Here is a 13519-nt window from a genome sequence, read left to right on the forward strand (position 1 = left end):
AGAGTCTACAAGTCGGCCCAGGATCTTACAACAATTCTAGTGCTGGTTGGGTGCCATTAGATTTGGGTGAGGAATTGGGGTGCAGAAATTCCCTGCGTTGCTTCAGGTTGCTTTCCCTCCTCCTCTCAGTGATTTTTAAAAGCAGTCAGAGCACAAACCAGGTTGGAGCACATTGGGGTGCTACAAGGGTGAGGTGAAGGGCAGATCCTGTGAAGGTTTAGTGGGAGGTGTTAACTGAAAAGAACATTATTGTTCCTTGTGTGTTAGCTGAAGATTGTTCATAGCCTGTAATGGAAATAGGTTAATTGGTGAAATGGATTGCTGAGTCCTTTATAGTCCGACATGTCTGTTAGGAAATTGATGGCTAAGAAGTTAAATTTTCTACTCAACTACATGTTTACCATTTTCAACACATCTTTCACTAATTCGATAGCAAGATAAACTATTTGTTGGGCTGGAAGAAAAAAATAATAGGATCTAAACAAATAATTCAATAGCAATGAGATGATTTCTTTCTGACTTATCAAACGTATCTTCCCTTATAATTTAGTGGCTTCTTATGGCCCTCAAACATATGAGTATCACATGTGGCCACTGTCAGGACCCAGCAGAGCACTGGGAACATAGGGGCATCTGGACAAACTCATCCCATGCACGTCTTATGCTTCAACTGTCATGGCATTGTTTTATTTTTATTAATTATTTTATTTATCTACATTTCCAATCTTGTTCCCCTTCCGGTCTCTCCTCCATGAACTCCATCTCCCCATTCCCCATCCCCTTTGCCTCTAAAAGAATGCTCCCACCCACTGAACCAGTCCTGCCTCACCCCTCTAGCCTCCCCCTTCTTTGTAAAAATCATTTTGTTTACATTTTAAATGAATCCCCCTCCCCAGCTTCCCCTCCACTACCCCCCTACACCCTACCCCCTCCCCTTTGCCTCTATGATGGTGCTCCTATACCCACCCACCTACTCCTGCCTCTCTGTTATAGCATCCCCTCCCATTGATGCCAGATAAGGCACCTGCTACATATGTAGCTGGAGTCATGTATCTCCACATGTATACTCTTTGGTTGGTAGTTTAGTTCCTGGGATGGGTGGACCAGTTAGTTAATATTTATCTTCCTATGCGGTTACAATCCCCTTCAGCTCCTTCAGTCCTCCCCCTAGCTCTTGCAGTCCTCAGGCTCATTCCAATGCTTGGCTGTGAGTATCTGCATCTATGATTAGTCAGGTGCTGACAGACCCTCTCAGGGGACAGCCATATAAGGCACCTGTTAGCAAGCTCTTCATGGCATCAGCAATAGTATCTGGGTTTGGTGCCTGCAGATGGGATGGATCCCTAGGTGGGGAAGTCTCTGGATGGTCTCTATTCCTGTTTTTCCCCCTTTCTTTCCTTTAGACAGGAACAATTCTGGGTTAAAATTTTTGATATGGGTGGGTGGTACCATCCTTCAACTGGGGGCTGTGTCTATCTACTGGAGGTGATCTCTACAGGTTCTATGTCCCCTTTGTTGGGTATTTTGGCTAATGTCAACCCCATTGAGTCCTGGGATCCTTTCTCTTCCCTGGTGTCTGGGACTTCCTAGTGGCTACCCCCAGTTTCTCATCCTCCACTGCTACCTATTTTTATTCAATTGTAGACAACGTGCCCCACTGCAGGACCCACCCTGCCCTTAAAGCTGCAGTTCAGACTGACATGTGGTTTGTATTTTCATTTCCTGAAGAGCATTTGTTTTGAGGTTCTCATGCTGTTGACTTATTTGAAGAGTCTTTGAAAAACAGCCAGACCTGAGGTCTCTGGTAAACACACTGCCACTGAAACCTTTATTCAATTATCATTAAAGTTCAGGGATAAGCTTGTTTAACTGCATTTTCATTTTCTAGGTGCACTTGAAAAGATAAATAATCAGAATCTAAAGGAATGAAAACAAAGAAAAAATGCTTATAATGTCCGACAGTCCTTGAATAACAGTCACAAAATTAACACGGACATAATGACACATCATATATTCTTGTGAAGGAATTAAGGCATATGTATGTAATTTAACAGATTGGTAACTTTAATGTATGTGATTTGACAGATCAGTAACTTTAATATTATGAAAGAATGGATTTAAATCACTATTGCAAGAGATGACAAAGGACCGAGTTTTTAGAAAGCCATCACTGTTGTATTCCTGGGAGGGAGTATTAAAAATGCTGCAGGAACAGTGAAATCTCCCTCATAATTCTTGGCACACGAACCTAACACTTGAAGAACAGAAAATAGTAACTTCCCAGACAACGACCCCAAGGCAGCACTTCCATCAGTCTTTGGCCAGATCCAAAAATGTGTTTGGTTTTATCCTAGTGAGAGGTCAGGAATGCCAGACAGGAGCTCTGGTTTCTTGACATCCAGTCTTCTCCTAAATGAGCATTCTATCTAAGTGAAGCTAAGGATATGATCAAATGTCCAGACTGGACACAGACCAGCTTTAGAAGCATTTCTGGATATTCGTAATAGAAATGTGTTCTATCTCGTCTCTAACATCAGCCCATCTCCTAAATGATTTTTCATCTCCACTCCTGAGGGTGAACGTTAGATAGGCACACGGGCATTTGTCATCTTGGAGGCCATTGAGGGTAGATATCTCCTTCTTCATCATCTTTTAACCCTACCACTCATTTCCTCAGCAGCACTCGAAAGGAATACACCACGCCTGCCCCTCCTTAGACCTTACATCAAAAGCACACCATTCCTCTGGCCCTGGGTGGAAATATGCCCTTTGGTGCACTGCAAAGATTGGAATAATACATAAAATTGTCTGTTCCTTTAAAGGTTAATCCAACTGGGCCTTTCAGTTTCCTGGCTGTAACTCAGGCTATTCCCCTCCACCTCTCCCTCCCTCCCTCCCTCCTTCCCTCCCTCCCTCCCTCCCTCCCTCCCATCCTCCCTCCCTCCCTCCCTCTTTCTTTTCTCTTTTATCTCTCCTCCCTCCCCTTCCCCATCTCTGCCTCCCCCTCTCTTTTCCTTCCTCCCTCCCTCCCTTCCTTCCTTCCTTCCTTCCTTCCTCCCTCCCTCCCTCCCTTCCTTCCTTCCTTCCTTCCTTCCTTCCTTCCTTCCTTCCTTCCTTCCTTCTTTCCTTCCTTCCTTCCTTCCTTCCTTCGTTCCAACACTGTCCCAAAACCTACACTTTCCCTGGCACTCTGGGCTTTTTCACTTTTTCTTAAGCCCTACCTCCCTTTTATCATGCAATGGTTTGTGACTTCCAAGATGGTTTTCACAGACCCTGATCTTCTCTCTTCTCCTTTCCATATTCTTCCTCACAGACTGACAAAATTTCCAGCTCCCAAACTCCAGTTAAGTTGCCCTTGGTCTTCCTTCTCTTTTGAATTCTTTTATTAACAACATTGAGAACTGAAAAAAGAAAATCCTGGTTTCCCAGATAATAGCTTCGGGTTTAGATGTTAATAAATCCATTAGTTGTTCTGACAGTCGTTACACATTGAACTTGGACTTTCCTCTCAAATTATGGTCCCCCCCCCCACACAAAGAGTACCTGAGAGTTTGTACTAATCAATGTGAACTTCATACTACTGTTAGTGAGATAGCTCAGAGTAAACTAGGGTCACATTTGTTTGAGTAACAAACGTTTAAAGGCATCTTTGGATTAAGATATTTCTAAGGTCTATAGGAGAAATGGATTGTAGTGTTACATTCGATATTTTATGGTTAGTTTAGGGAACATGGCTTGGGTAATTCACTGAATACATGGGTGGGTCTCAACTGTCTATACTTCAATCTTAGAAGATCTAAGGTTTTCACAGGGCCCAGGAATGTAAATTTACAGGAAAAATATCCATGCACATAAAATAATTTAAAAAATTACCAGGCAGTAGTGGCATATGCCTTTAATTCCAGCATGTAGGTCCCAGCCAGCCTGATCTACAGAGTGAGTTCCAGGACAGCCAGGGATACACAGAGAAACTTGTCTAAAACAAAAACAAAAACAAAAACAGAAACAAACAAACAGACAAAAAAACGGAAGAACAAAATCAAAATTGCATTTACATTAAAAACCATAATACAAAAGAACACATTTCATAAACATCTGCTAAAAGAGTCAAGATGTTTGCTTACTTTACTCTTAAATGTTAATGGTAAAAGTGAGAGTTGTAAGATCATCAGAGGCCACCTGTTTATTGAGCAATGTTCATTATGCACTTGTCCTTCAGCTCCCCACTGTCATAAGTAACAGAGCTTTAAATTTGTGATTTGTAAATTTATATCTACAGTGTACGCCTTATTTAAGTGCTCCTAGAATCAAATTTCTCATTTGAAAAAGATTAACAGTAAGTATATGTTTAAAAAAGGAACTAGAAAAAACATAATATTCTCATGCCTTTGGTAGAAACACAGCTGTAATATTTTTGTCTAAGAAAGCCTCTGCCTTTAATTAAGAGAGTAGATGAAAGCTATAAGGGTTGCTTGACAAGGGGACAGACAAGGGACAAGAAACTTAGATATTGGGCACCTTTCTCATGTGAATTACCTAGTGTGTCTTTACGGTTTATAAGGACCCTGGCTCTAGAGTCAAGATTCTAAATGTTGAGTTATTGGGATTTCTTGTTTGGTAGGTTTTGGTGTTTTTTTCCCCCAAGACATGGTTTCTCTGTGTAATAACCCTGGTCTCCTGAACTCTTTGTAGATCAGGCTGACCTTGAACTCACAGAGTGCTGAGATTAAAAGCCTGTGCCACCATGCCTGGCTGAGTAGTTGTATTTTTGATCCTGTGGTTTGTAAGTTGGGTAGGTAGATGGAACTGAAGCCAGTGGCTTCTCTGTTAGCTCAAGGAAGTTCTTGGTTGCCAGCTTCTCTCTGTCTGCTCTCAACTCTCATCTGAGAACACAACTTCTTTGGGGCAGGTGATTTCTGGATTTTTTAATCCTGCACTCTTAGCAAATGGTCAGAGCTTAAGCACAAGTAGGGGTCTTGCTGATCCTGTCGTGTCTTTGAGCATTAAATAAAAAATATATTGCACAGGGTAGGGCAACTGCTCATTTGCTCTAGAGTGGGGATCTGCTCAATGCTGTTCATCTGCACTGGGTTAGAGCCAGCCTCACAAGAAGGGAAGACGTTTTCTCACATATCACTCAATGAGGCCAGGCCATAGGATCCACACTGTTTTTTTTTTTTTTTCTTGTACCTAAGGAAGCAGGGCAGTCTAAAATGCCTACCAGTAAAAAAGTGTACTGGGAGAGAAACTGGGCAAGAAAAGGAAATATTTCATATTCTAGTACAACTTTTTAGTGAAAGTGATACCCTTTACTTTCTTTTTGGATTATGGATCCTTATTGTGTTTTACATTGAGATTTGACAAATACTTAGGCTTTACTGTGCCAGGATAATCGTTTAGTTGCTGAGAGGACCAACTTATGTTCTTAGCTAAGGGTCTATCAAATAAATACACAATAGTTTTTTAGTAGATAGGTAGGAGAGAGAGGTGGGGTGGAAGGAGAGAGAGTAGGAGAGAAAGAGGGAGAGAGAGAGATGAGGGAGAGAAAGGACAAATGAATGAAAATTGGAAGTAAATAATGGGCCATCAAAATAGAGGATAATTCTGAAGACAGGAGTTCTGGTAAGGCCAAATAATCCTATCGGACACTGGGGAAGCATCCTTCCATCTTGCTGTTCTCCTGTTGGCTTTTCAGGAGGCCATCGGAAAGACCAGTCTGAGAAGGACTATCCATTGAGCAAATCAATGGCAGCCTACCAGGTAGTCATCTGGACACAGTGTGCCTGCAAATGTCAAGATACACTGCAAGCCTGGAGCAGGTTCCAGCCAACAGCTTAGGTTGCCCTGTGATGCCTTCCCTTCTCAGTTGTTTCTGTTCCCTTTCAGAAACAGGCAGAGGTGGGATAGAGAGAGAATCTGAATGTTTAAAGGCTCTTACCAGAAGAAGGGAAAGAGATAGCTGCTGGGAAGGGAAAATATCCTGCTTTGTTTATGTAGTCAAAACGCCAGTTTAAGTAAAAGGAGTTTCCACAGCTTGTTAAGAAAAAAAAATTTTTTTTCAGAAAATTGAACCTTTATTCTCTCTTATCTCATATTTACCTTTGCTACTAACACAAGAGCAATAAAACTCAGAAATCTTGTACGTATTACGGTCTGTAAAGTGACTCATGAATGTAATATGTTTGGACTTGGGAAGTATATTTTCCCCATGCTACATGGAGTACACTGTATTTTCTCGCAACTAACTTTTAGAAGCTCGCTGGCAAAACAATTCAGCACAGCTAGCAGCTCTTTTCTGGAGACTGGGACTGTTATGATATCGAGAGCATTGAAAACATATGCTCTTCCCTGTTTCCTGCCTTGCGTCTTCTTGAAAGTGTTTATATTTGCTTGTGCTAAAATGCATTAAGTTTCATAATCCCGAACAACCTTCTGGTACACAGATTTACTTTCAAACAGCACAACTGGGAAAACAGAAGTTTTTGGTCTCTCCCACCCCATAAAAGGGGTCTTTCTTAGGTAGCTGTGCATTTTGTACAACACACAGGTGCCAATTTTGAATTTTTTTAAATGTTCAAATTCCAAAGCATCTGTTAAGATAAAATGATCTTTATGATGTATTTCTTCCTCTCCCAAATAACTCGAATTCACTGTGAGTAAATGCTGGCTTACCTATGACTTACCACCCCAATAATGAGACCAAAATTGGGGCTCATTTCACTTTCATAAGGTCATTTCTAAAAGGTCATGTCTAAATGCTCAACTGAAGGGGCTCCTTTGTCATACGATGACCCTAAAGTGTCTTCTCCTCATAGACTAACAGTTTTCTAAGAACTGTTACTTTCATTTACTTCTTCTGCAGCCAGAATCAGTAATATGTACCTCTCTCCCAAGCCACTGCCCATTTAAGCCAGTGAAGACAGGGCAATCATTTTAAGTATATTAAATTAAACATTCACTAGAGCTAGCGCATGCTAGCTGGAGAAGATTTATTATTATTAATTTTTACTTTTGTTATGTGCATCGTCACTTCTTTGTATTTTTAGACTGTATTACCAACACAGTCTGGGGTGGTCCTGAACTCATGGCAATGCTCCTCCCTCTGCCCCCTAAGCATTAGCGTTGTGTAGGAGCCACCATCCTGGCTTGCAGTGTCACTTTATAAAATACCAACCATCCTTTCACATCCCTTGCATAGCTTTTGCTTGTTTTGACAGTTGGAAACTTTAGCTTCACACTGTCTGGTGTGAAATGTGATGATAGCATATTCCACGGGAGATGAGTCCAACACACCCTTGTGTATCCAGAGTTGAAAGCCTTCTACTTTTGCCCCATTATCACACTTAGAGAGGGAAACATCTTGGCCATGTTTAATCTCTGAAATACTGAAATTGTGTCTCTTTCAGGGAGTGCCAGCATACCCAGGAGAGAAAGATGTGAACACACAGCCCCTGTTCTCACATTTATGGCAACATGGATGAAAATTATCATTGTAATTCTAAGGACTAAATGCTTATTTGATAAAGAATGTGGTTTTCCAAAGTCCACAATTTGTGAGCAACGCGGGCCAACTTTCAAAGAAAATGGTTTAACTTGAAATATTAAAGAAATGGGAAACCAGCTTGACTCTCAGCCCTTTTGGAATTCATTCAAGATTCAAATTGTTAAAAAGTGGTTCAATCTGCTCACTGCCCTGGGTCTGTCAGGAATTTTTGCACCTGTAGTAAATTGAAAAATCAGGAACGACTGCATTGTTAGAACACTTTCCAGTTGGATCATTAAGTCCTTTCTAGAGATTTCTTTTCCTTAGCAAGATGGCACACACGTAGTGTTTCTTCTCTTTTGAGAAGATGATAATAACAGCAACAAAGAGGCAATCATCTTTAACATGTTAAGAACTCCCATGTGGGCAGCATATGCCTTCACAAGGTTAGCACGCTTTAGAAGGGATTTAACTGTATGGAGGTTACATGGCCACAGGGATGGGTCTATTGGGCCAGCAGACATTAATATGATTTAATCATTCTTATACAAATACTACCTAGAGTAGAAACAAGTCATCCTGAACCTTGCTAAAGTGAGGTGGTGAATCTAATAAGCTGCAAAAGCAAGAGAAAACAAGCAGCTTCCAAATGATTTTGTACGAATAGGTTATTAAATTTAAAGGGCTCTGATCATGAAGGGAACATTTAATAAGATTAACATTTCCCAGTGCTACTCTGAATAGCTATGTTCTATAGGACCCAGAAAAGGACACGAAGAATAATTCTGATTATCCAACTTTATTATGAAAACTGTATTTAGGAAAAAAGCTTGGAACCTGTGACAGACCCATGCCATACATTTGTCTTCTTGTGAAGTCTTAATATTCTGACTGCATTGTTTACTGGTAGATCCTAACTCCCTAAATTCAGCTTGGCACATAGAACCTCCAAGGGTTCCCTGCCCATCTGTAGTTCATAAAGTGATTTGTGTTTTGAACATATTTCTCTGTTCACAGTTATGCCCAACCGGCAGAATAGACTTCTGAGTCTAAAATTGAATGATGTCGGGTTGGAGCTTAGAGAATTGTGAATATTTTTAGAGCAGAAGTCCAAGAGGACCTTAAACCTATGGATAAATGTCATAGTTTAATTCAGGTCAAGTATTTCAAAACACATTTTAAATTCCTAATGTTTAAAATGATGTACTTTAAAGTTTAAAATACTGTTGAAAAAACATCTCTCTCCCCCTTGTAAGCTGTTTTTCAGGATCTCCAGATGAGCAGAACTTACTTGAACAAAAACAATAGATGTATCTATGAAAAAGAGAACTACATTTGAATAATTATTTTATTTTTACATTTGTTAAATCTGGTGCTAGTTCAGCAAGGAATCAAGAGACTAGGTCCATAATATGTTCTGCCTCAACTAGGAAGGACCACGGTGAACTAAGGAACCAAGCGAAGACTTCTGATTTCTGACTGCAGTGTTTTGGAGAAAAGTTGCCCCAGTATTTCTTCTTTCGGCGAGAGAGTTTTGACAAACGTCACAACCTAGGTTGGGGTTGGTTCTGCTGAGGAACTAGCAGGAGAGCAAAGGCCCCTAAGAGGCTGTGTGTGAAGACCTGAAAGGGGCCTCTTTGAATTTCTTGACTTGTTCATTTAAAGCTGTGTGCTGTTCTTGGGAGTCAATTCTAGTCTTATGCTAATGAAGGGATACCTTATAAAATTGGTGCTGTGTTTTAAAAAGAAAACTGTCAAATCCAATTTGTGTTGTTCAAATACTCATGGGTATGGAGCCATCCCCTGGAGTGTTTTGTTGTTGTTGTTGACCTACCAGAGGCAATATTTCTTTTAGGGGAGGGCCTTATTTATTTTAGTTTATATGTCTGAGTATTTGGCCTGTATGTATATTTGTTCGTTATATGCATGCCTGGTGCCTGCAGAGGTCAGAAGAGGACACCAGGTCCCCTGGAACTGGAATTTCAAGTGATTGTGAACCACTCTGTGGGTGCTGGGGATCAAACACCATTCCTCTGTAAGAACAATAAGTGCTCCTAACCACTAAGCCATATCTTCAGCACCCAGGGCAACACTCTTATAAAACACTAACTCTCCTTCTCCTAGCAACCATCAAATATCAGTAGACCTTCAGGTAGGGGTGGGGCTTCCTGCCCAACTCAGCCCTCCAGGTTAAGATTTTTGTCTGACTTGATAACCCATAGGTCTTGTGCAATGCCCTCACAACAGCTATGAGTTCACATGCAACTGCCCGGTGTGTCCAAAACGTGCTGTTTCATTGTAATCATCTACTGTCTCTAGCTCTTACAATGGAATAGTGGTTAGTCAGAAGAAGTCTGCTTAAAGCTATATCCAGTTGGCAGAATAATAGTAGGAGGTTCTCCCCTAGGGTATATGTCTTATCTAGCTAGAGCTGACAGATGTAAGTTCCGTCTTGTGAAGTGGGCCTTAAATCCAACCACTAAACGGTTTGTTATTCCTCTGTCATGCATGCTGCTATTGCACCAGAGGGCAAATCTTACCAAGCCAGTCATTATTATAATGGTAGTGTTCATGCTGAAGGCTTCATTTTGTCAATCATTCTGAAATGCGGTACTAAAGAAAATAAAGAAAAGTCAAGGTGAAAGCAACAGAAATGCTTTTATGCCCAAGCATACACTTTAGAGGGATGTTAAAGAAGAATGGAATGTTAATACAGTGTGTATTGTGGAGTCTGAATATAGAGAAGGTAAAAATGGTCAGAGGTGAAAAGTCTTCTAAACTTGAAGTCAGTTAGTTCAATGTAGTCACCTAATTTCTTATGTGAAGTAAACTGGGGACTTGGATGATTCAGTACATAAACACTTATTTAGAAGACAAAGTACAGGCATGATAGGCTAATAAGTAATCAGATTTAGATGTCCATTTCTGTGTTGAGTTATAAGTACTTTTATTCTAAAAGAGTCTAGGAAAATGTAGCTGTGGGCTGTTAAGATGGCTCAGTGGGCGAACAACTTCTGTTGCTAAGATCAAACCTGGTTCTTGTGACTCAGGTGGACAGAGAGTCTACTCTTGCAAGTTGTCTTCAGATCTCCAAACACATAACTGGGGATTGTTATAAGTATGTGCACACATACAGTTACACACCTGTAATGCTTTTCAAAACCTGTTTTTAATAATGATTCTTAAATGTTTTAACCTGCCTTTTAAGTCCACCACTCATCAGTGGTAGTGGAAAAGAAAGGATATAGAGGAAGTAGACCTGTTTAGAAATGGTTTTCTGGAGGAGCTCTCATCTGTGTTGTCTGGAAATTGACTGTTCAGTTCATGTGTCAGCAATGACAGCTTGTTCCACTTGCAAACACTTCACGGATACACCCACAGTCCAGTTATGTAGAGTTGGGATAGCAAACACAAATCTGCAGTGATACTACCTAGCAGAGACAGCTAGGCCTCAGCCTCAACACAAGTCAGCAGGAGGGACCCGGGCCAACAGGAACTCCAAGAAAAGTTCTCTGCTGTGCCTCTCTCAGTGAAGCAAAGATCAGTGAAGATGCAAGACCAACAAGCACTGCACAGCTAGTTCTATAAGCAAGCCAAGCCCATCCCCGTCACTGCCCATGGAGTCCTTTTAATTCTTTCTCCAAACATCATGTGTCCTCCACAGGTTGTGCCTCAGCATGTGTCTTGCCTCAGCAAGTGAGTCTTTCTCAGCTGACGTTACTGTCAAGCAGCCCAAGTCCATGGAAGCGACAAGAAACTGCAGCACACCACCAGAAGTTTTTTTGGTGCTTTTCACTCTATGGAGTCTGGACAAGTGGAGCTCAACTATGCAAAGTAAAGCAGGCCAATACATGTGTGTTGTTAGCAAAGAATCCTTTATCACATGTCCTTTCATGTGTTTGCTTTAACAGACCATCCTTTCTCCTGTGTGTGATTAAGTCAACCATTTCTTCATGTGTTTGCTCCAGCAAAACACTGTCTAATACAACTGACTTTTCAAAGAACTCTTACATTTTCTCTTCACACGCCCATATAAAAATAAGTAAATATACAAATAAACAAGTGCAATAAAAATATAATCCTGTAAGCAACCTAGACTCTTGACATAAGAGAGCTTATGAACTCCTACATCATTGAGCAGAGTACTTGTGCAAATCACTATATTTTAATAATCTTTTCAACTTTTCAGAAAGTGTTCTGCATCAATAAGTCCTGCAATTCCAGTGTGGCTGAAACAGAGGGGATCATCACCTGAAATTACTTGCTTCTATACTAAGAGTTTATTTTGTTCTAAGCACAGAGTTAACACCTGAATGGAGTGTTACAATATAACCAGCAGACACTCTCTAGCTTCTTGACCTCTAGTTCCACCTATGATATTAAATATGTTGGGGAAGGAGGTTAAAGATTGAAATGAGTTTTTCTTTAAAACAAGAGACATATTTAGATGCAAATTTTGATATGAAGCATGACTCACCAGGCACTATTCTCTCTTTTCTGAGTAGCACTGAATTTTTGGGGGCACTGAAAATACAATGCCAAATTCAATAATGTCAGAAGTATTCTATTTTTCTGAATTAATTAGCACACTACTATACAAGATCTTTACCCAGCATCCTTTTTAACTTCAGACAGGAATAGACAATACATTGTCTCTATTAATCTACCTGTCTTCTCATCAAGACACTGAGACTCCTCTGATTCAGCAATCTTTATGTGGAGTGACCTGTTGTAAGATCAGACAACATCACCACAGGTAGGCATGCCAACACCTACTCTGGAATAGAGGCAATCAGAATACCATAACAGGAGATCACTTGGGAGTTTAGAGAAGATATATGGTGTCTCTGAGTCATTACTCCTTGGATTTCAATCCAATGCCTGGTGTACTCTTTTGAATCTAGAATCACCAAGACACCAGTTGTCACTGAGTTTCTAGTTATTTTTGCCCATGTTGGAGTTTTTCAATACATTTGTTGTTATTTTTCCACATCCATGGTTTTCACGAATTTTTATATGTATTTAATAAGTCATTTTTTGTATTTCACCATGCTATTTTCTCAAGGAAAGTGGGACCTCCTGTTCCCCTATTATATACATGAGAACTCTGAGTTCTGCTTATTTGCACAGCCTATGCTTTTAGCTCTTAGCCAAGGCTGTACTGACCAATAAGGATACCATTGCTGTTGATAAATTTCTCTACCAAAATGTAGGGCATCCCAAAGGAAGATACCCTAAAGCAAGGGACAATCTTCCCAAAGAAAATAGACATCTCTCCCAGACTTTGGTTGCTTCATGTCTTCTGATGGAATGAATGCCCGTGCTCTAAGGAGTTGGTCATTGTAACCATTTGGCTTGTCACCTGTCCCCCCTTTTAATTCTAGAAGCCGTTTGATTCTGTTTCTGTAGATCTTGAATACATTTTTCTTCTATTCCTATTGACACTCATACCAGCTTAACTTCATCTTCTACCTCTTACTTGACTAATAGGGGAATTTCCCATTGCTTTTTCCATCTTTCCCTTCTTTAATTAATTCTACTTCCCTTTATTACATTAAGTTTTTACAAGAGCATCTCTAGCCAGCTGCTGAGGTCCCCTAATCAGTCCCAAGCTTTGAGGCTATCCACCATCTGATGCACAGATGCATCTAGCTGAGGTTGACTGTCCCCTGATCTTCCTTTATGTGGAGATCAAAATCGAATACAGAGAGAGACCAGACAGCAGAGAAGTCTATGAAACGTGGTACAAATAAAACATCATTCTGCACTACAAAACAGTAGTAGTAATATAGTCAGTGTAACCATCATGACAAATGGCAACTGGCATTCACTTGTGGCAAAAAGTAGAGCTGGGTACCATGTTTGTTGACAGAGCTTCTGACTTGTCCTGGCGGTCTGCTTCTAATGATCTTTACCGATTACTGACCTGAGACTTCAAGCCTAGCATTATTATCAGAGCTTTGGATTTTTCAAGGGAAGTCAACCCTTTAGAAGACGATTGGGCAATCTCCCAATGTTTAAATACTGGCTGCTAAT

The 13519-nt window shown here is 40.5% G+C and overlaps 1 long non-coding RNA gene across 7 annotated transcripts in view; it reads left to right on the top strand.

The window, feature by feature from the left end:
- LOC147995542 (uncharacterized) overlaps window positions 1-13519 on the top strand; it is a 119342-nt gene that overhangs the window by 43493 nt on the left and 62330 nt on the right. For 2 of the 7 annotated variants that reach the window (XR_015683630.1, XR_015683628.1), the window contains one exon: window positions 11148-11317. The exons of 4 other annotated variants lie outside the window; for them this stretch is intronic. This is a non-coding gene — a long non-coding RNA (uncharacterized LOC147995542). Of the gene's footprint in view, window positions 1-7406; window positions 7621-11147; window positions 11318-13519 lie in introns of those variants that run through there. One more of the 7 variants, XR_015683626.1, reaches the window with a different exon arrangement.

The sequence above is a fragment of the Rattus norvegicus genome, chromosome 3 (genome assembly GCF_021556685.1).
Source record: "Rattus norvegicus strain SHRSP/BbbUtx chromosome 3, alternate assembly SHRSP_T2T, whole genome shotgun sequence".
NCBI classification, from domain to species: Eukaryota; Metazoa; Chordata; class Mammalia; order Rodentia; family Muridae; genus Rattus; species Rattus norvegicus.